Genomic DNA, 25,653 nt, shown 5'->3' with positions numbered 1-25,653 from the left:
AGTGTCTTGTCTAACTCCCCTCACTAAGAGCAGTTGGATTCATCCTTGCACAAGTTTGTCTGCTACATTGTATTTGTATTAGCTCTGAACAGTTCAGTGCATTAAAAAAAAAAAAGTTTTCAAATGTATAGGAAAGTTGCCAAATTAATACAGAAATAACATATAAAACTCCAACATACTCCCCACCCAGATTCCCAGGTTTACCAACTATTAGCATTTGCCACATTTGTTAAATCATTCTATCATCTTATCTGTCTGTCTATCTATCTATCTGCTTTCTAAGTAGGTTGCATACATCATGCTCCTCTAACATGTAACACTTACATGTTTCCCGAGAACAAGGACAATTCACTTATGTAATCACTTTAAGTACAGCTATCATGTTCCAGAAATTTAACACTGATGTAAAGCAGATAGTCCAAACTCCAATTTTTTTCAATTGTCCCAATAATGTTCTGGGCATTGTCTTCTCCTTTGTTAGATCCAGTCCAAGTATTGCTTGATGCATTTTAATATCCACTATTGGTTAAACTTTGTGTGACTGTAGTTACACCTAACATTGTTATATAGTTATATAGTTCTTTTGCACATGAGGAAACAAAAGCTTAATTTATTTACCAAAATAAACATTTATTAAGCCCTTACTGCATTCAAGACATTCTGCTGCTTTTCAAAATATGACATTAGCCTAATATAAAGGCTGGTGTTCAAATCAGGGCTTGAGCCTTTTTGTGCCCCTTCTGGTCAGTAGCTTATCACATGGGAGTTATCAAGCTTTCGTAGACAGCGTATTTCATCGTATACATGCAGTAAGTGTGGTTGAAAAGGTTTATGGAAACTTTTGCCCTGCTCTGTCCAATGTGGCAGCAACTAACCACTTTTGACTATTTAAATTACATTAAAATTAATTAAAAATCAATAAAATTGATTTTTAAAATCTAGATCTGGGTCCAAAGTCCTAAAATGGAGCTCCAGACTCACCCCATTGCACTTACCCCATTGTATGAGCTTGTAAGGTCCCAGGTAGGTCCTGTAACCTAGACAGAGATCTGGTTTCCTTTGTGTAAAATGAAGTTATATATCCTACAATGTCTGTGAAATGCTTTCATGTTAAACCCAAAGGGCTTACGTAGGCAGAAGTAGAAGTTGGAGTTATTGCTAACTCAGTTAGTGACTGAAAACTGTTTGCACAGGAAGATCTTTGCTTCTTTGCTTCATGGGCTATTCTAGGTATGGTGTCTCAAATTCATCCAATCTCAGGGTGAATTCTCCCCCACCAACAGCAGGTGGCTATATGCCTTTATTCTTTGATATATCATAAGACATTGCCTTCTGCCAGACTTCCTGCTCTGGCTGTCCTTCACTCAGTCCAGTTTTCTTTATAAGGCTCAGTATAGTGTAATAGTTGAGACCATGGGCTCTGGAGGCATTCAGCTGTATTTGAATGCCAGCTCTGCCACATAGTCATTGTGTGATCTTGGACAAGTCTACCTTGTTTTCTTATCCATAAAATGGGGGTTAATAAAAGTACACTTGCTGTGATATAGTACCCACATACTAGCCTAATGTCTAGTATATAGTAAAAATTGTTTTTGTTGTTAATGATAATAGGATGATGACATATTGATAACTTAGTATAGAAAACATATTGCAGAATATTCTAGTTGAATTGTTCAGTGGAAGTATCTTCAGCTTCAGTACACATCTTCAGCACTAAAGAGAAGGTGTGACATCAAAAGTTTTAAGGTTTACTGGAGATGGGTGTTCTCAGAGAAACAAGACTGTGGTTCTTTCTCCATGCTCCCCTTTCCTCTGCACAGGTGTCCAAAAGGCAAATAAATGCCTAGGAGAGGCAGTCAGGTAATGCACAATCATAAAGCAGACTGGGAGTGAGAGATTGCAGAGTGGAAAGGATGGCATCAGACCGGAGGGTGTGTACCCTGTCTAAATCCTCTATCAGCCTTCATCAGTTATCAGCCAAGCAGAATGGAGTGTTACTAAATCTAGATGTCTGTATGAAATCTTCAAGTTTCCAGTATTGGCACATTTTAATTTAAAACATCATGCATACCAGACAGAATATGTCTGTGGGTAGGAGTTGGCTATGGGTCACTGCTTTATATTTTCTTTAAAACATTTCCCAGTGTCTTCCTCAGAACACTGAGTTGTTAAATTGGAATTCCTTAAAAGAAGGGTTCTATAGTCAAACAACTTTGGGCAACATGGGCAAATACGTTTGGAAAATGCTTCACATTGGATTTGGTTTGCCAAACATATCCCAAACTTGATCAGAAAACCCTGTTCCCAAAGATCATACATTAATTACCCTCTCCATGAATCCACACAATGTGGGCACCAGTGTTTTGGAGAATGGCATAAGAGTGGATTGATGCATCTTTATATAATAGATGTAAATCAAATCTTACTTAATATTGAGGAAGAAGTCATTATCTTAAGTTACCAACCCTTCTATAATGTAAATATTTATCCTTCTTTATCCATTTTGACAGTGTCAGATTTTCTCTTTTTAAAGAAAAGATCTTATCACAGTGAAGCCTATTGCTATAGCCTATGTGTTGTTTTGATGTGGTTTCTATAAAATAGGAAATCTTGAGATGACTTTATTTGGGAATTAGGCTAATGTGCTAGGGTAAGAATATGTTTGATCAAACTTAGGGGAGATAATAGCATGAGAACTAGGGTGACTAGAGCAATATTTAGCAGAATAATGTTTGGACATGCCAGTTGTGCTCTCTACTTTCTCACGCCTACATTATTTTAATGGCATGAATATTTGGAACAAAGGGATATTTTCATTTTCATCAATGAATCTGTGTGCAGTGTATGGGAGGAGATGGAAAAAATTCCTCTAAAAGGAATTCAGTAAGTCCTCTTTTCAGGCAGTAGCTCTTTAGTATGCTCTCAAGTTTTCCTCTGGTAAAAACCTCAATTTACCTTGCCTGCTATTTCAGATGTGTCTTAAAATAGCAGGATTTCCCATAGTCCTCTTGAAATTGTGGTGCTTCTCCACTTAGTAAAATGTTTCTGCATTAGATTTCATTTAATTGCATTTTCAAGTGTCTTTATTCTGAGCCTGAAATTCAATTTGGGAACATAGTTAATGAATACAAATCTTTCTGGGGATTTCTTTTTGGTTAGCATTTGCATGGGGAGGGGGGCGGTGTGTATGTGCCAGGGGCAGAGGAGGGAAATAGATTTCATCCTTGATGTTTTTAAAAAGTATTTCTACATATTAATATGGAAATCAGAGAATAAGAAGGCACAAAAGGCCCACTCACCTGAAGCTGAATATATTTTAATCAGTGAGAAAATAAAGGTTTGGGGTAACAGGGAGTGGTGTTGTATTGCCCTTTCAGCACAGCTGCTTCATTGTGATAAGAAGGCAGAGCTTGATATATGCTGACCTTGTATCCAACCAAAGTTTATCCTACAAACTATTGGGGTAAAAAGGAAGAGCTTTCTGTGAAATACAGTTATTGTTGGCCTTTAAAGGGGCACAAAATAAAAAGCTGTGAGTATGACACATACTTATGGGATGGCTTCTCCAGCAGGATTTCCTATGCTGGAAAGGAAGCTTGTAGGAAGTCTTTTAGTTCATTCAGAAATGTGGAGACCACTATGGCTGCTAAGAGCTCGGTTTAGCAGTTATGAAATATAGTATCGTAATACAATCAGCTCAGTATGTTCCATTTTTAGGTTATAAGAAAAAATTGGGCCTTTCATATTCATTCTAAGCAGTCATATTGTTATCTTGAATGGGGACATTTTCCTTGGACTTCCCTTTTGCTAATTTTCTCCATATTAAAATTTTATATTTTATAGGGTTTTAAGCTGGATATGTTGCTGTTTTAGTTTCCTTGGTTGTTCAAGCAAATACCATGAAGTGGTTTGGCTTAAACAATGGGAATTTATTCGCTCACAATTTTGAGACTGGGAAAATGTCCAGATCAAGGCATCAAGGCTATGCTTTCTCCCCAAAACTGTGGCATTTTGGGGCTGGTTGCCAGTGATCCTTGGTTCCTCTTTCGCATGGTGGTGTTTTCTGGATTCTTCCTTCTCTTTCAGGTTCTTTCTTTCTGTGGCTTTCTCTCTCTGTGTCTGAATTCCATTCTCTAATATAGGATTCCAATGATAGGATTAAAACTCATCCTCATTGGGCTGGGCCACACCTTAACTGAAGTAACCTCATCAGAAGATCCTATTTACAATGAGTTTACACCCACAGAAATGGAATACAATAGTGGATAAATCCTTAGGGGGTAGGAAAGCCGTTCATAGTCTGGTCCCAGGTCTCATTATGCAAGTTTATTTCCCTCAGTAGTCCAACATGTACACTTTTGTTGAGCTGACCTGCCTGCTCTGGCTCACAAGGGGCTCACACTATTTCTTTGCTGCTCCGTTTCTCCTCTGACTCTCTGAATTGTACTGTGCTTTAAGGTGGAGCAAAATCTTACCTTATCCAGGTGCAATGCTGTTTCTTTCCGTTTGTGCCTGCACTGAGCCCTCCACATTTCTGAACCATCTAAAGTTAGCATCATACAGTTTAGCACTTAATCATATATCTTTTTACATAGGGTGTGTTTTTTAAATGCAGTTTTATTGAGATATAGTCATACACCAATACAGTCCATCCAAAGAATACAATCAGTGGCTCATGGTGTCTACACAGTGTTTTTATCTACCCAACCTCATTGTCCGAGCTTTACCAGTAGCTGTTACTAACCACAGCGTGGATTCCCTAAATATTTCCCAACTGTTTTCGGAAGAAAGCTGAACTCAGCATCTGCTGGATGGCAAGAAAGAGCCTGAGATTAAAAAATTAACTGGATTATTGTCAAGGAATATAACACATATGAGGAATAATCAAGCTTGAACTCTAAAGTGGAATTATTTAAATCCTGTAACTTGCCAAATTTTATATTTAACATTTTCTTTTTGCAGTAAGTCATCCAACGTTGTTCTCCATAAAAATTTAAACCAGGGATTGGTAGCTCACGGGATTTAGTTTGCAAATCTACCTTCTTTGGCTTTTATGGTTTTGAAAAATCAGGAAATTTTACCAAAATTCAGATATATAGTTTGTCTGAAATAACCTGCCTCATCCCCAATGAACCCTAGAGGGCAAAAAATTAATTAGCTCATTTTCAAAGAGTCATGGAAAAAGCAGGTAACAATAACAAACATATTGAGTGTTTACTATAGCACGTAGTTCCAAGAACAGTGTTAACTCTCACTGTATGTCTATTAGGTAAAGATTATTTATATCCCTATTCTACAGATGTGGAATCTGAAGCACAAAGAAGTAAGCACCTTGACCTGGGCTCCCACAATTTGCAAATGGTGGAATTGGGATCCATACTTAAGCAGGCTGACTATAGTTGCCCATAACCATTATGCTTTACTGCCTACTGTCTTCCGTGAAATGATCTGCTAGATGTGACTATAAAGTAGCAAAGCAGATTTTAATGTGTGAAAGTGGAGCAGTAGCTTATTTTTCTTTCTATTTACTTACTTTGCATTTAACTTGATTCTAAACTTTGAAACAAAATGGCAGCTGGAAGAAGAGGACTGCACAGATCTAACTGCTTAAAATTAGTTTACATATTTGTTTTTATTTTTAAGTACTTAATATTCTTGTTACATTTCCTCATTTCCTAGGGTCATGGCAACCTCTTTCTTCCTAAACCAAATGGATCTCTCCTTTCTCTGGATTCTGCCTTTACTTCTCATTTGGTCACTCCATCGTATACTGATTTATTTTGATCTTGACCTCCCAATTAGACTATAAACATTTTAAGAAGGGCGCAGCCCTTAAAACATATAACATTGGGTACAACATTGAGCACAGTGCTTTTTACAGGGTAGGTTTTTAATAAACACTGTGTGTCTTAGAGGGCATTAAGCTGAAAGTACACTGTATGTATATATATATATATATATATATATATATTTATGTATGTACACACACACATACACACAGACTTTTTTTATTCTGGAAATTTTCAAGCATACTCAAAAGTAGACAATAAAATAATGAGTCCCCATGCATCTATACCCACCTTCAGCAACACTAATATGTTTTTTAAACTGTGAAATATACACACAAGGAATAATCTGGATATATACATCTAAAGGAATAACCATGAAAAAATAAACTCCATGTTGTAACCACCCAAATTATAAAATAAAATGTTGCCAACACATCAAAAACCCCTGCATTGCGTTCCCTTTCCTCCCACCAGTGTTTGTTACCCTGAATTTTGTGTTAATCATTTGTGATTGAGATTGTGAGTTTCTTCACGAACTCTTTTGCTCCTTTCTCTTTTAGTAATGGGATGCCCTACATTTTAGCTGAGTACATGCCCCCCTCTACCTAGCTAAAGACTTTATTTCCTGGATTCCCTTGTGGTTATGTATGGTCATGTGATCGAGTTCTGACCACTGTGATGTGAAAAGAATTGCTCTGTCCTTCAGGGGAAGGATTGTGCTCTCCTTCTCTCCCCTTTTACTTTGTTGGAATATGGATGTGATGGCGGGAACTGAAGCAGTGTCTTATAGACCAGGAGATGGAAACCAGACATTGAGGATAGAAAGCAAAATGATTGAAGAAAGTTTTGTTTTCTCCAGCCCAGGTAGGCTGTACATTGGTCATTTCCTGATGACTTGATTTATATGTGTCCTGGTAAGTTTCACTTATATTATTCAGTTTTTAAAAAAATTTTATTTGTTTTTGACAAAGTAATATAGTCACATGTTCAAAATCCAAAAGGTATTGAAGTAGAATGGAAAGTTTCCCTTTCATCCCTGCAGCCTGATACCATTCCCCAAAGCAACCAATGTCACTCATTTCTTTTATATTTGTCAATGGAAATGTATGTGGCATTGTGTATTTTAAATGTAATTAGTTAGATTATAAAGTAGGAAACAACTACAGTCCTTCATCAATAAACATCTGAAGACCCCAGCTTCTGACCATGGTTCTGGGTTTTTCAAGTGACAATTCTGATATTGCTATTGTCTTATATCAGAAAGAATTCTGCAGCATGCTATGTTCATTGAAAAACAAAATGCTATGATTGTTTATCAAAGTCTGCTTTGAGCACAGGAGGGAGTATTGGCCACATGTGCCCAGGTTCTCTAACGACTAAATTGTCATTCTCTTTGAGTTCCTTAAGAGTTGATGAGAGCTGAGCAAAGAGGCTTCTCAGCATAGTAGTATCCAGTGGTCCAATTGTCTGAACCTCAGTAAGGAACCTGTGTCCTCTGAAGAGGCCAAGTGCATGTATGAAAGCTCATATATTTTACATACTGGGGAGTCCGAATGCTCAGCTCAAAAAACCTCTTTGGTCGTGATGTGTACATAACTCTGAACTCTAGTTCATTTAATAAGTCTGCTTCCTAATTCACAGAACAACAGAGTCAGGACATAGGTAAGGGGGGAAATGGTGCTTTTTGTAAGCAGGTCACCCAACAGAGTTGAGAAATAACAGCAGTCAGGATGACAACATAGGAAAGATTTAATTAAGCCAGAGCAGCCTGGGGCCATTTAATGGAGGGACAGACACTCCCACGTACCTCAGTAAACTCCCTTGCTGTCTATAGTATAGCTAAATGCAATAATTAGTGTTTATGGAGATGAGCCTGGTCATCAAGGCAGTGTGTTCAGTGTATTGTGTTTTACAAGGATAGGTTCAATCAGACCCACTGAGGAATGATAACTTGGAGCTTTAAAACTTTACAGTAAACAACAGAAAAGACTGACAGATTGAACTGTTTTAAAATTAACAGCTTCTACACTCAGGAAAAAGAAACCAAAATAAAACAAGTAGGAAAACAACAAACTGGGAAAACTAGTTTTACTCTTAATAACAGGCAAAGGGTTAATATTGCAATCTGGAGAAATGCCCAGAAATTTTACTGGAAGAAGAGGGAGGACTGATAGATTAAAAAATAAAAAGGCAAACAAAGGCAGTAGAACTATGCTTACTTTTTAAAACATGCATTTTTACATAAAGGCATATAAGGAGAAATGAAAATATAAGAAAAGATACAAGAATTTGTATAAGGCATTCTAAAGAGATTGCCACTAAATTGTGTGTGGGACATTTCTAATGTTTTGTTTCTTTTGTCTTTTTGTGTGCATACAAAAGGAGTAAGACTATTTAGCTCCCCAGAAAACTTTGCAAGGATATCTTATACCCTTGGGGTAGTTTTCCTCAGTGAACACCTAGGATCTGTAAGGGCATCCTTAGGACTCTCTGAACTCTATGAAAATTTGAATTTGAATACTTTTAAAGTATTCTCTGTGATCTTAAAAAAGGCATATTTGGGGATTATCTGATGACTTCTTGGCAGAATATTGGCCCACATGTATATATTTTTAAAAGGTGTAGTTTATATTTTACAGAAAACATTTTCTTTTTGAATTTATGAAGAGATATCTGTGGCATATTACATATAAATAGTAAGGTAGTGTTTCTACTATTATTCTTTAATACTCATTTTCCCATTAGACAAAAGCTGGTAATCATTTTTAGCAAGTCTGCACAAAAGTGTTACATCATTCAGCCTTATTTTTCCATAAAAATATGATTTTTAAATGACATTATGCCTCCCAGTAATATATTAAAATTTTATTAAGCTAGTTTTCATCAAGATTGCATATGAAATAATCAGTTACCAACTTTAGCAGTTAAGTAGGTTAAGAGGTTATAAAACTAAATATTTTAGCCAAAAATTTACAAAGTAGACATAAATGATACTAGGCAGAATAATAGCCCCCCAAATATGTCTATGCCCCAATCCCCAGAACCTGTGAATATGTTACTGTTTTATTCCTAGGCTGCTTAAAGCAGATACAATGGCTTAAACAATGGGAATTTATTCGCTTATGTTTGGAGTCTGGGAATATATCCTCGTCAAGGTGATACTTTCTTCGCAGAGACCAGCTTCTGGCAATCCTTGGCTCCTCTGCCACATGGAAAGCACATGGCTGCATCTGCTGGTCTCTCCCTTCTCTTCCAAGTTTCCTTGATTTCAGCTTCTTGCTACCATGGCTTTCTCTCCTCTTTTTCTGTATTCATTCCATTTATAAAGAACTCCAATGTAAGGATCAATACCCATCCTGAATGAGGTGGGTCACACCTTAACTGAAGTAGCCTCATCACAAGATCCTTCTTACAATGGTCTCACACCCACAGGAATGGATTAACTTTAAGAACATGTTTTTCCAGGGTGTGTACAGCTTCAAACCACAATAGTTACTCTACATGGTAAAAGGAAGTTTGCAGGTATGATTAAGGGTACAGACCGTGAGATGGGGAGATTTACGTGGATAATCTCAATTTTCTCTGTGCACCCAATTTGATCACACAAATTCTTTAAGCTGAGTGGGAAATGGGACAGGAGGAGGAGAAGGAGAGCTTTGAAGAATGAGAGGGTCTTGACATACAACACAGTTGCTAGGTTTGAAGATGGAGGAGGGCACTATGAGCCAGGGAGTATGGCTGGATCTTTAGAAGCTGGGGATGACCCTCAGTTGACATCCAGCAAAGAAACAGATATCTCAGTCCAGCAATCTCAGGAACTGAATTCTGCCAACAACCTGAATGAGCAAGGAAGCTGACCCTGACCTAGAGCCTCTAGAAAGCAGCTCAGCCCTACTGATACCTCAGATTTAATCCAGTGACATCTATGTCAAACTTATGAGATAATAAATTTTTATTGTTGAAGCTTCTCACTTTGTGGTAATTTTATATGGCAGCAATAAAAAATAAACACAGGTAGTCATCAGAAGTTACTGTTTAAGGTAAACTATTCTTTGGTTCCAGCAGTCTGCAAAGTACTTTAACATAAGGCACAATTGCACGGTCTTACCTTATGGTGGTTTGAAGCTGTGTGTTCCCCAGAAAAACATGTTCTTAAATCTAACCCATTCCTGTGGGTGTGAAACCATTGTAAGTAGGACTTTTTGAAGAGTTTATTTCAGTCAAGGTGTGTGTGGCCCAGACCAATCAGGATGAGTCTTAATGCTCTTACTGGAGTCCTTTATAAATCAAATGAATTCAGAGATTAAACAGAGAAAGCCACAGAGGAAGCAGCCAGAAGCTGAAATCAACACAACCCAGAGACACCACCATGTGCCTTGTGTGACAAACTAAGGACCAAGGATTTGCCGGCAGCTAGCTTCAGAATGCTACAGTCTTCGGGGAGAAAGCATCACCTTGGTGACACCTTGCTTTGGACTTTCTTTTAGCCTTAAAACTGTAAGCTAATAAATTCCATTGTTTAAGCCAATCCATTGCACAGTATTTGCTTGAACAGCCTGGAAAACTGAAACATACATTTCTATCCAAATTTCTTATAGTGGGCAAGTAATAAAAATTCATTTAAGCTTCATTGAAGGTATTTTTTTGAGGTATAATTTGCATACCCTAAAATTCACCTATTGTGAATGTCCAGTTCAGTGAATTTAATAAATTTATTGAACTGTGCAGACATCACTGCAGTCTAGGTTTAAAACACTTCCATCAGACCAAAAACGTCCCTCATGTTTGTTTGCAGTTAATTCCATTCCCACCCCAGCCCTAGGAAACTACTGCTCTGCTGTCTATCTCTATAAATTTACCTTTTCTAGACATTTCATAAGAAGAATCAAACAATATGTCATGTTTTGCAGCCAGCCTCTGTCAATTAGCATAAGGTTTTTGAGGTTCATCAAGTTGCTGCATGTGCTGGTAGTTTCTTTTAATTGCTGAGTGGTGTTCCACTGTGTGGATTTTACATGTGTTTATCCATTCAACCATTGGTGGATATTTTGATTGTTTCCAGCCACATTTACTTTGGTGTTTACAATCAAATTGATACCAAGTAACCATTTTGTGTCTAAATTATGATACAGGGTTTCTCAATTAGCAGTCCTTAGAATTATTTCCTAGGACCCTTTAGTATTAAAAGGGTCCATCCGTTATTTTAATTTGAGAAACACTGTTTAGGTATGTAAGATTTGTCAGCAATATTCTAGTGACTGAACTCACCTCTTCTTTAAAGTTTCAGATATAACAATATTTATATATCTGTATTTATATGATCTTCCCACAAACATAGTGAATGCTGTGTCAATGACCAAATAAAAAATTATTGGTCTCTGTAAAGTTAGCAAAGTTAGAATGACAGTCTTTTATTGTAATGTATCATTAGGTGGACACCTAACAGAATATTTATTGTTTTAGAAGTTCTTTAGGAGAAATTAGTTTATATTTTGCACTTCACCCAGTAAGTCTCATGGGTACTTATACTTATCCTCTGACCTTCCCTGAATATTCAAAAGAATGGATCTCTTGCCAACAGAAGCTGATTTGGGATAATTTAAGCCAAAGCAAGGAAAGGGGATTCATTAGAATTATATTATTCTAATAATGGAAGACAGAATTGAAGGACAGTTGAACAACTAGGAACTTGGGTAGCTCTGGGGAGCGATGTAATAAGAATTCAAGGATGGATAATATCTCTCTTAGGTGCTGACACTGAAATCACTCACCTCTGTATGTCTTCAGTCCTTGTGTGATTCCACTCAAAATCAAATTCCTGGGAGGTCAACTGGCCTAAGTTGGGTTACCTATTTATGCTTGAAGGGTTGAACATGGAGAGCAGACATAAGAGTCCCACCTTGAGGAATCATCAAGCTCCCATTCTCATGTCTCCCTTTTCTGTTAGCACTTTAATGCATCTTCTCTGTTTTGAAAATATTTTCTAATAAATATAGCTTGATGGCCCAACTACTCCCCACCCCCCCACTTCTTTTTTTACAGCATTATTGGGATATTTTTCACATACCATAAAATTCACCCATTTAAAATGCACAGTTTGTTGGTATATTCACAGAGTTATACAGCTGCCACCATAATCTACTTTTAGAACATCTTCAACACCTCCGAAAGAAACCCCTTACTCATTAGCAGTCACCCCCAATCCCCTCACCCCCTTTACCCAACCCTACCCCCTCCACACATAGACCACCTCAGCCCTAGGCAATCACTAATCTACTTTCTGTCTGTATAGATTAGTCTCTTCTGGACATTTCACATAAATAGAATCATGTAATATATGGTCTTTTGTGACTGGCTTTATTTACTAAGCATATGTTTTCAAGGTTTATACATGTAGCATGGATCAGTATTTCACTCCTTTTTATGGCTGATAATATTCCATTGTATGGATATACTATATTTTGTTTATTCATCAATTGATGAACATTTGTTTTGTTTCATTGTTTTGCAATTATGAATAATGCTGTTGTGAACTTTCATGTGCAAATTTTTGCATGGACTTATGTTTTCATTTCCTTTGGGTATGTACTTAGGTGCAGAACAACTGAATCATATGGTAACTATATTTATCACTTTGAGGAATTGCCAAACCCTTTTGCAAAGTGACCGCACCATTTTACAATCCTATCAGCAGTATATGAGACTTATAATTTCTCCATATTCTCACCAACATTAGCTATTATCTCACTTGTTGATTTTAGCCAGCCTAGTGAGTAGGAAGTAGAATTTTTGTGGTTTTGATTTGCATTTCCCTAATGACTAATGTCCTAGTTTGCTAATGCTGCAGAATGCAAAACACCAGAGATGGATAGGCTTTTATAAAACGGGGGTTTATTTCACTACACAATTACAGTCTTAAGGCCACAAAGCATCCAAGGTAACACATCAGCAATCGGGTACCCTCACCAGAGGATGGCCAATGGCCTCCAGAAAACCTCTGTTAGCTAGGAAGGCAGCTGGCATCTGCTCCAAAGCTCCGGCCTCAAAACGGCTTTCTCCCAGGACGTTCCTCTCTAGCAAGCTTGCTCCTCTTCAAAACATCACTCCCACCTGCACTCACTTTCCTCTCTTTGAGTCAGCTCATTTATATGGCTCCACCGATCAAGGCCCACCCCAAATGGGTGGGGCCACGCCTCCATGGGAACATCTCATCAAAATTATCTCCCACAGCTGGGTGGGGCACATTCCAAGCAAATCTAACCAACACCAAAACTTCTGCCCCACACAAGACTACAAAGATAATGGCATTTGGGGGACACAATACACTCAAACTGGCACAACTAATGATGTTGAGAATCTTCTCATATGTTTTTTGGCTATTGTATATCTTCTTTGGAGAAATGTCTTTTCAAATTCCTTGCCCATTTTTAAATTGAGTTATTTTTCTTCATTTTTGAGTTATAAGACTTCTTTAAATATTCTGGATACAAGTGGCTTGTCAGAGATATGATTTGCAAGTATTTTCTCCCATTCTCTGGGTTGTCTTTTCCGTTTCTTGATGGTGTCCTATGAGGCATGAACATTTTTTATATTAATGAAGTCCAAATTATCTATATGTTTTTTGGTCTTTTGTGCTTTTTGGTGTCATATCTGATAAAACATTGCCTACCTAACTCAGAGTCACAAAGATTTACTCCTGTGTTAACCTAGGTTTCATTTTGAGTTAATTATTCTGTATGGTGTGAGGTAGGGGGTCCAAATTCATTCTTTTACCTATGGATATCCAGTTGTCCCAGCACCATTTGTTGAAAAGACTACTTTCCCCCATTGAATGGGCTTGGCACCCTGGTCAAAAATCAATTGACCATAAATGTGAGGGTTTCTTTTTAGACTTACAATTCCATTCCTTTGATGTATATGTCTATTTTTACACCAGTACCACACTGTCTTGATTACTATAGCTTTGTAATTAGTTTTGAGATCAGGAAGTGTGAATCACCAATTTTGTTATTCTTTTATTAAAGATTGTTCTGAGTTGCTTGCATTTCTATGTGTATTTTAAGAGCAACTTGTCAATGTCTGCAAAACAACAAACTAGCCAAGATTTTAATAAGGATCTTGTTGAATCTGTAGATCAATTTGGAGACCATTGCCATCATAACGATGCTAGTTTAGTCTTCAGATCTATGAATATGACGTCTTTCCATTTTTTTGGATCTTCTTTACTATTGTTCAACAGTGTTTTGTAGTTTTCAGGATATAAGTGTTTATTCTTTTGTTAATTTTTCCTAAGTATTTTACTCTTTTTGCTGCATGATATTATAATGGGATTGTTTCATTTTCAGATTGTTTATTGCTAATGTATAGAAATAAAATTGATTTTTGCATATTACTCATATTTTGTCCCATTGCTGACCTCGTTTTACTTCTTTTTTTAACTACATGCCTTCACAGAATGAATCCAGTAACCTTCATCTATGCATTCATTCAATCAATGAAAATTAATTGAGCATCTACTGAATTATGAGGGTGTAAAATGACTTGAACCCTGTCCTCCTAGATATTAATAATCTTTCTTACATGCAGACAAGGCCCTACCTATGTGGCCTACATCATCTATTACCACATCACTCACTCTATCCCCAGACCTCTACCCTGTCTTTTCACTTTATGATCCAACAGTATGTTCTGTATTCTATTAACTATTTGCAATTACATGTACTTTTTTCTTTCCCTATAACAACTTCCCTATGTATTCTTCATTCAAGTCATAGATATTCTTGCCTGTCTTTGACTTCCATAGACAAATATAGGCATCCTTCTATTTTTCTACTGTCTTTTGTGTTTAGCTCCATTATTGTAATTATAATATTATATGGGAATTGTTTGAGCAGTGCACTCTTTGGCTTGCATAATAAGGCATCTTTGAACCAATTTATTATTCCCATTTAATATTTGCAAGTAATTTCTTATAAGAGTGTACGTTTCTTGAGGAAAGTCTGTACTGTTTTTTAAAAAAATTTCTTTAGGCGGTCAAATGCAGTGCTGCAAAATCAATAGATGTTTTATAAATGCTGACTGAATGATTGAATGACTGGAACAGGGTTAAGTCCAAAATCTGACTTGAAGAATTGTGAATCATAGTTTTGGCAAGATTATTGCTTCCTAGCAGTGTTCCTTATTGTCAGATATTCTTAGCAGGAAGTTGTTTTCCCCAATCTCTCTGGCAGCCCAATTATTTTAACTAAATATGTCCATGCCTTCTGTCATGGGTTTATTCCTACCTCAAGGACACTGATAAGTAAACTGCTGTCTTATTTTCTTTAGTTGACTCTCCTTCCAACTCTACCTGACTCATAAATAAATTTCGCATTCAGGAGTGTAACCCAAGTCCTTTGCCACCCTCTCTTTTTTTTTTTTAAATTCAGTTTTATTGAGATATATTCACATACCATACAGTCATCCATGGTGTACAATCAACTATTCACAGTACCATCACATAGTTATGCATCTATCACCCCAATCTATTTTTGAACATTTTCCTTTCACCAGAAAGAATCGGAATCAGAATAAAAAATAAAAATAAAAAATGAACACCCAAATCATCCCCCCCATCCCACCCTATTTTTCATTTAGTTTTTGTCCCCATTTTTCTACTCATCCATCCATACACTGGATAAAGGGAGTGTAATCCACATGGTTTTCGCAATCACACTGTCATCTCTTGTAATCTACAATTGTCTTCAAGAGTTAAGGCTACTGGGTTGGAGTTTGGTAGTTTCAGATGTTTATTTCTAGCTATTCCAATACATTAAATCCTGAAAAATGTTATCTATATAGTGCGTAAGAACGTCCACCAGAGTGACCTCTCGACTCCATTTGAAATCTCTCAGCCACTGAAGATTTATTTAGTTTCATTTCGCATCCCCCTTTTGGTCAAGAAGATGTTCTCAGTCCCACAATGCCAGGTCCAGATACCCAAGAGTAAGTCCTGCGTTGCCAGGGAGGTTTACACCCCTGGGAGTTGGGTCTCACATGGGGGGAGGGCAGCGAGGTCACCCGCAAAGTTGGCTTAGTTAGAGAGAGAGGACCACGTCTGAGCAGCAAAGAGGCCCTCAGGGGGAGACTCTTAGGCACAGTTATAAGCAGGTTTAGCCTCTCTTTGCAGCAACAAGCTTCATAGGTTGCCACCGTCTTTTGATTTATTTTGAATGTTCAAACTTCAGGAAGCTGTAGTCTACATGCCTCTCTCTTCGGGTATAGTAATAATACTGGATATTTTCAAACACTTTGAAGTCATGGTACATGGAACCTTCCAGTACCGTTTCAGTAATATTTACAAGACACAGCAGCAAAGCAGAACTGAGAGATTAGAAAACATACTTAAGGCAAATATGGGGTGGAGAGGTTGTGAGTAGCAGTTATAGGGACCATAATAAATTTTTCTCTTGTGCTTTTATATTGCCTCACTTATACACACACACACACACACACACACATGTATACATACACACACATATATAATTTTTTCCCTTTAAGGGACAGTGCTTGTACTGATTTCTTCTAGGTCAAGTCTTTCGGCAGCTGAGAGCAGTGGAGAGGTCAACCCAGCCTGGTCTTAAAGGGCCTCTTCCAGTGTTGAAAGATCTTCCGTTTGTCTTGGCAACTACAGGATGAAGATGTAGATGTTTGGGGGAATAGGAGAGAAAGGACTTGGTGTCAGAAACAAGACACTTGACAACATATTTGAAGTATAAGAAAAAGTAGCATAATAGCTTCTCCCAAGAAAATAAAATCCTCCTAAATGCATTTTCTAAGGTCTCCCACATAACAGTGTTTAAACATCCTTGCCTCTGAATTTTTTAAAGTATCTGCTGATCTACTTGCTGGCTGGCAACTTCTGAGGCTGCCTTGGTTCTGTCTCTGTAATTTGTGCCATTATTGGGGAGTCCATGCACCCATCCATGTAGTGATGTTGTTTGGTCTAGACGGCTGTGCCCTAAGCTGATCTCCCTGAAAAGGCCTTGCTAGATTTGGCTATTACCCACACTACAGCTGCTAAATTAAGGGAAACTCTTACATTCCTGACCCAAAATTACTCTATCCCCTTCTAAGCCTTCTGTGTGAAGCAGCGTGTCGCCTATTCTATAGTTCCCAGTTGTTGTCAAATGCACTGTGAACCCTAGACAACATCTGCAGACTTTAAAATATTTAAGCATTGCCCTGATTACATTTTTAAGAGGTGCTAAATGTTTTAAATAAAGAGTGCCTGAATAGTCTTGTCTCGTTCTGGTTTCCTCTCAAAAGGAAGTGTCTTTCAGTATCCCAAAACTACTGGCTTCTAATTTTAGGGATAACCAAGGTAGGATCAGGAAGTAAAAATAAGCTCTTCTCTATTGATTTTCTTCAGTCATTTTACCCCAGGGGCCTATAATTAGCTCTGTTTTCTATACTTGTAATGCATATTTAGTTTTAAATTGATGTTGGAGAAATCATGGATGAAATGTACAGGGTTTGAAATTAGGGAGCCTACTGAGGTCCTACTTGTGGATACTTACATGAATGAGGCTGGATTGGAGATGGGAGGGTATTATATATCCATATATTTCCATTTCCTTTTATTTTTAATAATACTAAAAACTCAGTGACACTTATTGAGCAGACTATTTGACAGGTACAGTTCTTAGTGCTTTACTTGTATTAACTCATTTAATTTTCACAATAACTCTGTGAGGTAGGCACTTAACAGGAAGGTTAAGTCATTTCCAACGTCTTGGAACAATTAAAAGCCAGTGATAGACAGAGCCCAAGCTCTTGACTACTATGCTACCCTGAAAGAAGAGATGGCAAAACAAAAACAGTAGAACTATGAACTCTGCCCCTCAGCACCAGAAAACTCTAGTTCTGGCATGATGGGAATTTTTCTTCAACATTTTAGAGGTAATCTAGCCCTGCAAGGCTGTGATCAGTGTTCATGACTGTGACACTGGCTGTAAAAAAGAGGAAGTCATATAAACATAAGGTGCATTTAACGAGCCCCACCCAGATGGATTAACTTCATTTGTGGCTATTGCTGGAGTTTTTTTGGTGTGTGTGTGTGTGTGGGGGGGGGGGTCTTTTTTTTTTTTTTTTTTTTTTTTTTTTTTTGTAACAACAACAAAAAAATCAGTTGCTTTCTTTTTTTCAGTCCTCTTTATGAAATTTCACTGAGTGGAGGACTATTCAGCATCTAAGACTCATAAGACCCTCCTTCATTGGCCTCCTCCCTCCCCTCAGTACTCAGTTATATGGTAATTATTGTTTTCCTTCCTCTATGCTTTGCTTATGTGGCTCCTTCTACTGGAAATAATGTTCTTTCTATTCCTCTGCATATTTCTATTGTTTTTTAAAAGATGCAGTTCATGGGTTACATATTCTGTAAAGCTTTTCCTTATATTAATTCTGTCCTTTCCCCCATATACTGATCACTCACTCCCCACTATGTGACAGCAGCTTAAATACTTTTTTTTTTTTTTTCTTTTTTTTCAGCTCCTGTAGTACTTTATTTCAGTGCTCACATGTTATGGTTTCTCCATAAGTACAAAACTTGAAATTAAGTATTAGGAACTTTTAAGCAATTTGACTAAGTTGTTTCTAATGATAAAAAATTAGAGACTACGTTTTTATGTCTCTGTGTTTTATTTCATTTTTCTATTTTTTTTTTATTTTACAAAAATGTATGTCTGTGAAAGATTCAGAATTTTTAAAAACTGGTCCTTCACCGCAGATAGTTTGAGAAGCATTATTTATCATCTTTCCCCACCCGTCCCCTGTTCCAGACTATAAGCACTTTGAAGGCAAGGTTCATCTTTGAATGAACAGTATTCTTGTATAGATATAATAATAGAATTTGTCATCCAAAACAATGAAACTGCAACTCTCATAAAAGTGTTCTCATACCCATAATTTGTCCCTGTTAAAAGACTGAATCATACTCCATTTTATGCCTCTATTATTACGCTTCCCATATAGTACTGCAAATATCTGTTTATGGGTCTGCCTATCCCACTAAAAACCCTAAGGGTAGTTAAGACCAGGTCTTAATCACTTTTGTATCCCAAATACCTACCATAGTTCCTACTACAAAAGGAATGCTCAATACGTGTTGAGTGAATGAACAAATGACTGAATGGATTCTAGATGTTTTTCTGTTCCTTTTGTATTTAGTGACCTCACTTGATGCATTAATTCACAGGACCCCAGATTTCTGATACTAAGAAAATGTTTAAAAGAAGTCCAGAAGAATTCATGCACAATGATCAACCATCTATGAAATTTACTACCCCAATTTAATATTTTTAGAAGTAAGAATTACCAGCATAAAGTTAGGTAGTACTGTTTTTTTCTTGTAAATAAAATGGGTTTGCATTTTGACTTTTACTTATTACTTGTGCTGATTAAACGCCCTGCCCCGTCTCCTCTTCCGTGGTGTTTTCTGAGTCACGTTATTGTAGTTGGGCTGTACGGGCACGCCCTCCTTCACAGATTAGAATTTTGGTATTTGTCTTTGAGTTGCTTATCTGTTTTGAAGATATGGTAGCTAAAGGAAAACCCTACAAGCTTCTCTCTAAAATTTGTTCCCTATGATGAATTTACTACATGTTTTTTAACATCATGTTTTACTTCTAGATATTTTTCCTCTTCACTAGATCTACTTAATTAGGACTTTGAAAACCCCCTGAAGGGATCTGTTTAGTAATTTACATTTGAATTCTGGATTTCAACAAAGCGTCTACCTTGTTTGTAGGGTGTTAAGATTGTTTTTGGTTTCTGAATTTGAGCTCTCCCTGGTTTTGGGGAAAGAGCAGTAGCAGTCGGTACTTAGATTTTGTTTTAGTTTACTTAGTATTTCAAGTTATTTTTCCTCTTGTATATCGTAAGAAATATTTGTAGAATCAAATAAAAGTAAATTTACATTAAGTTTAAGAAAAATATTAAAGTTGTGTAAATTTAAAAATTAATCTTGATACATTCTAAGCCAAGAGTTTATTATATAAGCAACATGAAAAGAATCAACCAGGTTGGGTGTTTTTATTGTCAGTGTTCGGTTTCTTCTAATGTGGGTTAGTGTTTTTGAAAGAGAAGAGGTAGGCAGGGCTGACTGCCATTTGAATAATTTGCTTTCAGGGAACCAGGAAATATAAAAATATAAATGGTATACCTAATGGACTGCCAAATGTTATAACCCAAATAAAAGCATTTCCAGAGGAACCAAAAGAAGGGAGGCATTCTGTGTATATGGATTATAATGTGATTAAAAAAAAGAATGAGCAGATTGCATTCATGGAGAAAGAAACTGTGTGTAAGGGGAAAACAGCTAATAAAGAGGAGACAAGAGAGAATAAAAGCAGCAGTCCACATTTTGAAGATTTTTAGCCAAGGACACCGAGTGATCATAGCAACCATCTCCAAGGAGACCAATGGAAATCTGAAATTCGCTGAGGTCACACAGGCGCCCAGAGAAATTCCATATTGATTAACAACTTCTAGATGTTTTTCTCTCTTCACCTTCAATGCCTCCAACCTTTTAAATAGCATTTATTAGAAGGATAAAGGAAAAGCAAATGCAATTTGCCCTGAAGAGAGAAAGTAACTGTCAGAACCGAAACTCTGCTCAAAACATTGTGAGCAGCCTTTCACTAAACTTGTAAAGCTATTCAGAAACTTGGATATTAATGAAGTGAGAAGTCCCTAAGATAATGCAAGCCTTGGTCATTGGTGGTAGTAATAGTTATTGTTTCATTGAAAAAGATGCAAATTTCGATTCTGGGCCTGCAAGCAAAAATCTCAGAAAAGTTTCCCTTATAATCCTTTATTACAAATCAGGAAGATCTCCACCATCCAGGGTTCCTCTCTTTTCTAATTCTTCCATCCTTCTTGTTCTGCAAAGGGATCATTTAGATGGTGGCGGGAAATTACGTGTCTCCACGAGGAGCCATGGTTTCCTCAGTTCGTTCAGTCACTAAGTCTTTATTGCTTGTCTACAGCCCCCCAGCAAGCACTATGCCAGACACTGGGAAAACACATGTCACCCTTGGTCCCAACACGCTAAAAATTCAAAGGAGAGATGGACAAAATAAAAATGAAACCAGTAATTACATGGTTTAAGAAGCGCACACAAGGTATTACGAGCATAGAGGGGCTGGATGGAAATGATGGGGAGATATTTGAGTCAGGAAGAAATTCCAAGAGGAAGTTGTGTCTGTGTTGAAAGACAATAAGGGGGATGAGGTGCCCTGTATGATGTAAAAGGCATGGGGTTTAAGACAGGTCTGGGCTTTGTGTGCAGCCCAGTAGACTTGATGAGAAGTAGTCAGAGTGTAGGATGTGACAAAAGTTAAATACCTCTTCCTCTGTCCCTATCCCCCAACAAACCCCTCTTAATTTATTTGCATTTGGTTTATTCTGGCATATCAGCAGTTTGGATTGGAGAGTAGAGTGCACCGTTCTATGAAACGACGAAGCCAGATCATTTGGAGCCACTGAAGCTTACTCATAGGGATCATGTGGGTTGGATTGTTGATTTCTGCTCTGGTCTCAACTTGATCTACAGGGTCAGATTATAGTTATCATGTGTTCACTTTCAGGGGTCTAACTTGTGGGAGTTAATAAAATTGCAAGTTTATACCTCCCTCATGGAGTTATTGTGAAGAGTAAATTAGCATATATATGTAAAACAGTTAGAACAAATACTGCTTGATACATAGTAAACTGAATAAATGGTAGCTATTGTTATTATTATTATGAATCATTGTTATTATTTATCTAGGTTTCTCCAAGACTGTAGAAGCCCTGGGGGTGTCATCTGTTTATGGAGCCTGCACAGAGCTGCAGCAGATCTCCCAGAAAGACCTAGAGCTCTCCAAGAGGGTAGAGTTGGTCTATAGAGTGGGATGCCCTAAATTCATGGTGGTTGTTAGGGATGGAAAATGTGGGCCAGTTCACTCACAGGTTCCGTTTTATTGTGAATGTGTAGAGAACACTGTAAAGTTTGGTCATTTTGAAGTACAGGTGTTGCTACAGGTTAGAAGAGACTACATGGGTTTCATAACAATAAAGGCCCTGGATTTTACTATGTATATAATGTCATCGTTTTAGTTTTCTTTGGCTGTTCAAGCAAATACCATGCAATCGGTCAGCTTAAGCAGTGGGAATTTATTGGCTCATTGTTGTGAGGTTAAGAAAAAGTCCAAATGAAGGCATTGTCAAGGCAGTGCTTTCTCCCGGAAGATGAGGCATTCTGGGACTGGCTGCCAGCGATCCTTGGTCCTTAGCTTGTCAGATGGCAAGGCACATGGCGGCCCTTTCTAGCCTCTCTGTTCTCTTCTGGGTTCTGTTGACCTTCAGCTTCTGGCTGTTCCCTCTGCAACTTTCTCTCTCTCTGTCTGAATTTCATTCCATTTATAAAGGACTCCGGTAGTAAGAATAAGACTCTTGCTGACTGAGGTTGGCCACACCTTAACTGAAATAACCTCATCAAAAGGGTTCACACTCACAGGAATGGATTAAGTTTAACATGGGTTTCTGGGGAACATACAGATCAAAACTGCCACAGTCATAAAGAGATTTTGCTTTTTGTTTTTTTTGGTTTTGTTTTGCTTTAAAAATATGTATTACAGTTGATAGTGCAAGTCTACACTCAAGAATTGCTAATGATTATTTGAACATGGTGTCTGGTCCAGAATCTGCCCAGGTTCAAAGTTAAAAACAATTTACAATAAATCTGCTTTCTGGAATTCTTATATACATTGACTTCATATGCTAACTTTGAGGAATTAACGAGATAATATGTGCAAGTTGTTCAGCACACAGCATGCCTTCATTCAATGGCACGTACTATTTTTACTATTTTCATCTAAACTAGTGGCTAGACCAGATCCAAAATTATATTGTGCCATTTCCACTGGAAGTTTGGTGGTTACAGGATTTCCCTGACACATCTCTCAGTCTGACTAAACTGCAGAAATAACTATATGATTCCAAATTGGTCCATGTTTTAAAATTGGGTGTGGAGAAAATTGGTCATAGAAAAACTGGCTAAGGAATTTAGATTGCTCACACCAAGATGATTTATTTACCAATAAAATACTTTTTTATGAGGAAAAATATGTTGTGCATAATAAAGGTAATAATAATTTTATGTTTGACATAGTGCTAAATTCTTTCTTTAATCATCACAATCACCCAATAAACCTGTTCTATAGGTGAGGAAACATATCCAATAAAGTCAAGAAATTTTCTCAGGGTTACCCAGCTGAGAAGGGTAGAGAGCCTGGATTTGAACCTAGAGGTATCTAACTCCGGAGTCCATACACTAAACATTTCATGCTATATTGCTATACTTTGTTACCTAGGTCATTTATTCCTTTGTACCATAAATATTTATCCCATATGCCAGTTATGGTTCTAGGCCCTGGGGATATGGTTGTGAACTAGAATGTCAGACTCCACAGATACAGAGTTTGCATTCTAGTGGGAAACACTCATAATAAACAGGAAAATGAATGTGTGTATGTCTGTATACATATATTTTTCAGCCTGCCCTACATATTTCAGACTTGCCAGCCCCCATGATCTGAGGAGCCAGTTCCTTAAAATAAATGTCTTTACACACACACACAGACACACACACATACACACATACACATCCTATTGGTTTTGTTTCTCTGGAGAACCCTTACTGATAACATCTTGGTTCAGCCATTACTTTTAATTTTAATTTTGTAACATTTAATAATATATATGTTAGCATACTTGTAAGTTATGAATCATAACAATAAAACAATAAAATACCTGTGAGCCTACCACATTACCATTCTGTTGCACCTTCCTGTGCTTCTCTGCCCCATTCATCTACCTGCCTGTCCTTTGAAGCAACTACTTCCTATATTTTATATTTATCTTTCTCTTGCCTTGATATATATATATAAGTGTTATCACTTATGTATCTATCCCTAATTCTGTATTGTTTAGTTTTGCTTTTTAGTTTTATAAAAGTAGTATCATTGTTCCACATTGCTACATGTAGCTGTGGTCATTCATTTTAACAGCCGATTTATATTCTGTTGAATGATTGAGGAAAATCAATTGATTCATTGCCTACTGATGGACATGTGAGTGATTTCCAACTTTTTACTATTTGAACAGTACTGCTGTGAACATATTTGTTTGGGTTTCTTGATGCACATGTTCAGGAGTGTCTCCATAGCATATCCCTACCTGGCAGTAGAATTTCTGGGTCATGAGATATGTCAAAGTTCAACTTTACATGATAGTACCAAATTGTTTTCCAAAGGCGTGGAACCAGTTTACATTCCCACCCTTAGTGATTAAATCCCAGGTGATCTACTTTTCATTAGCACTTGGTATTATAATTCATCTTAATTTTTGCCAGTCTAATGGGTATAAAATGGTATTTCACTGTAGTCTTCATTGCATTTCCCTGATTGAGCCTCTGAGGATGTGATTTTTGGGCAGAAATTTGAATGAGGTGAAGGAGCAAGCCATATGAAATGTGAATCTGTGGTGGTAGAACATTCCATGGCGAATGTCTGCTCTTCATGTTCAAAACAATTATGCCACATGAAAGAAGCCAGACCAAAAAATTAGGGTACATACTGCACTATTCCATTTATTGAAACTCTAGAAAATGCAGCAACAGAAAGTAGATCAATGGTTGCCTGGGGAGGGGGAGCTGGGGGAGGGATGAGGGAAGGCTTACAAAGGGGTATTTAAAAGTCTCATCAAGATGGAAGAAGATGGCGGCATAGAGAGGAGTGGAAACTAGTTTGCCCCCTGGAACAACTAATAACAACGAGGAACAACTAGTAAATAATCCGGAAAAACTGCGGGGGGACAAACGTGACCGTGCACTCATCATACACCAACGTGAATTAGGAGGAATGCCCGAGATTGCAGCATAAAATCTGTAAGTAAAAACTGCGGATCCAAGACGGGAGCCCCCTCCCCCCATGGCCTGAACTGCAAAGCCTCACAGTGGTAGAGAGCATCACTCTCCCAGCAGGCGAATATAGCTCAGCAGAGCTCCAACTGGGGTTTTAATTAACAAGCATGGACTGCTCAATACAAGCAATGAATCCCCAACAAGCAGACAGATGCTCTTGGTGATGACTGACTTTGGAGAGCCGGAGGATGGCCACGGACTGGACCTGAAGGGGGTTTTCTGTCCCTTCTTTGGCTCAGTGGAGAAAGCCTCAGCCATTTTCAGTTCCCAGCGCCCTGACCCAGACAAGGGTGGAGATAACACAGGCATGGAGACTATTCACATGCTAATGACCTCTCCCTGTGGGGGGGTTATCTTCCCTAAGAGGAAAGAGGTGGGGCCCAGCTCTACCACCTGCCTTCCATTCAGAACCGGACCCCAGAGCCTGTGGAAAACAGCCACACGCCACACCTCCTTACACCAGTCTGGAGCTACAGGCTGACAGGCACCACCTGCTGGGCAGAAAAGCACAATTACTTGAGGCCTCACGGGGTGTACCAATCTTCTAAGACACCCACAGGGAAACCGGATACTATTTCCTCCTTCCAAGACCTAAGCCCATTCTGGTCTGGGAAAACCTGATTGGGGTAACCAAGGAAACCAGATGCCTAGACAACAGAACCTACACTAAGAAAAACAAAGTTATGGTCCAGTCAGAGGAGCAAACTTACACTTCAACTGAGATACAGGAATTGAAACAACTAATACTAAATCAATCCAAAAAATTTAGGAAAGATATGGCAAAAGAGATGAAGCATATAATGAAAACACTGGGCAAATAAAAGGTAGAAATCGAAAGTTTGAAAAAACTGGCAGAATCTA

At 37.7% G+C, this 25,653-nt stretch overlaps 1 protein-coding gene across 4 annotated transcripts in view; it reads left to right on the top strand.

Annotated features, from left to right (window-relative positions):
* Positions 1 to 25,653, top strand: part of SRGAP1 (SLIT-ROBO Rho GTPase activating protein 1) — a 313,329-nt gene that overhangs the window by 39,178 nt on the left and 248,498 nt on the right. The gene's annotated exons all lie outside the window — the stretch shown is intronic.

The sequence above is a fragment of the Choloepus didactylus genome, chromosome 8, assembly GCF_015220235.1.
Source record: "Choloepus didactylus isolate mChoDid1 chromosome 8, mChoDid1.pri, whole genome shotgun sequence".
NCBI classification, from domain to species: Eukaryota; Metazoa; Chordata; class Mammalia; order Pilosa; family Megalonychidae; genus Choloepus; species Choloepus didactylus.
Note: the sequence above shows the minus strand (reverse complement) of the source record. Positions and strands in the feature narration are given on the sequence as shown.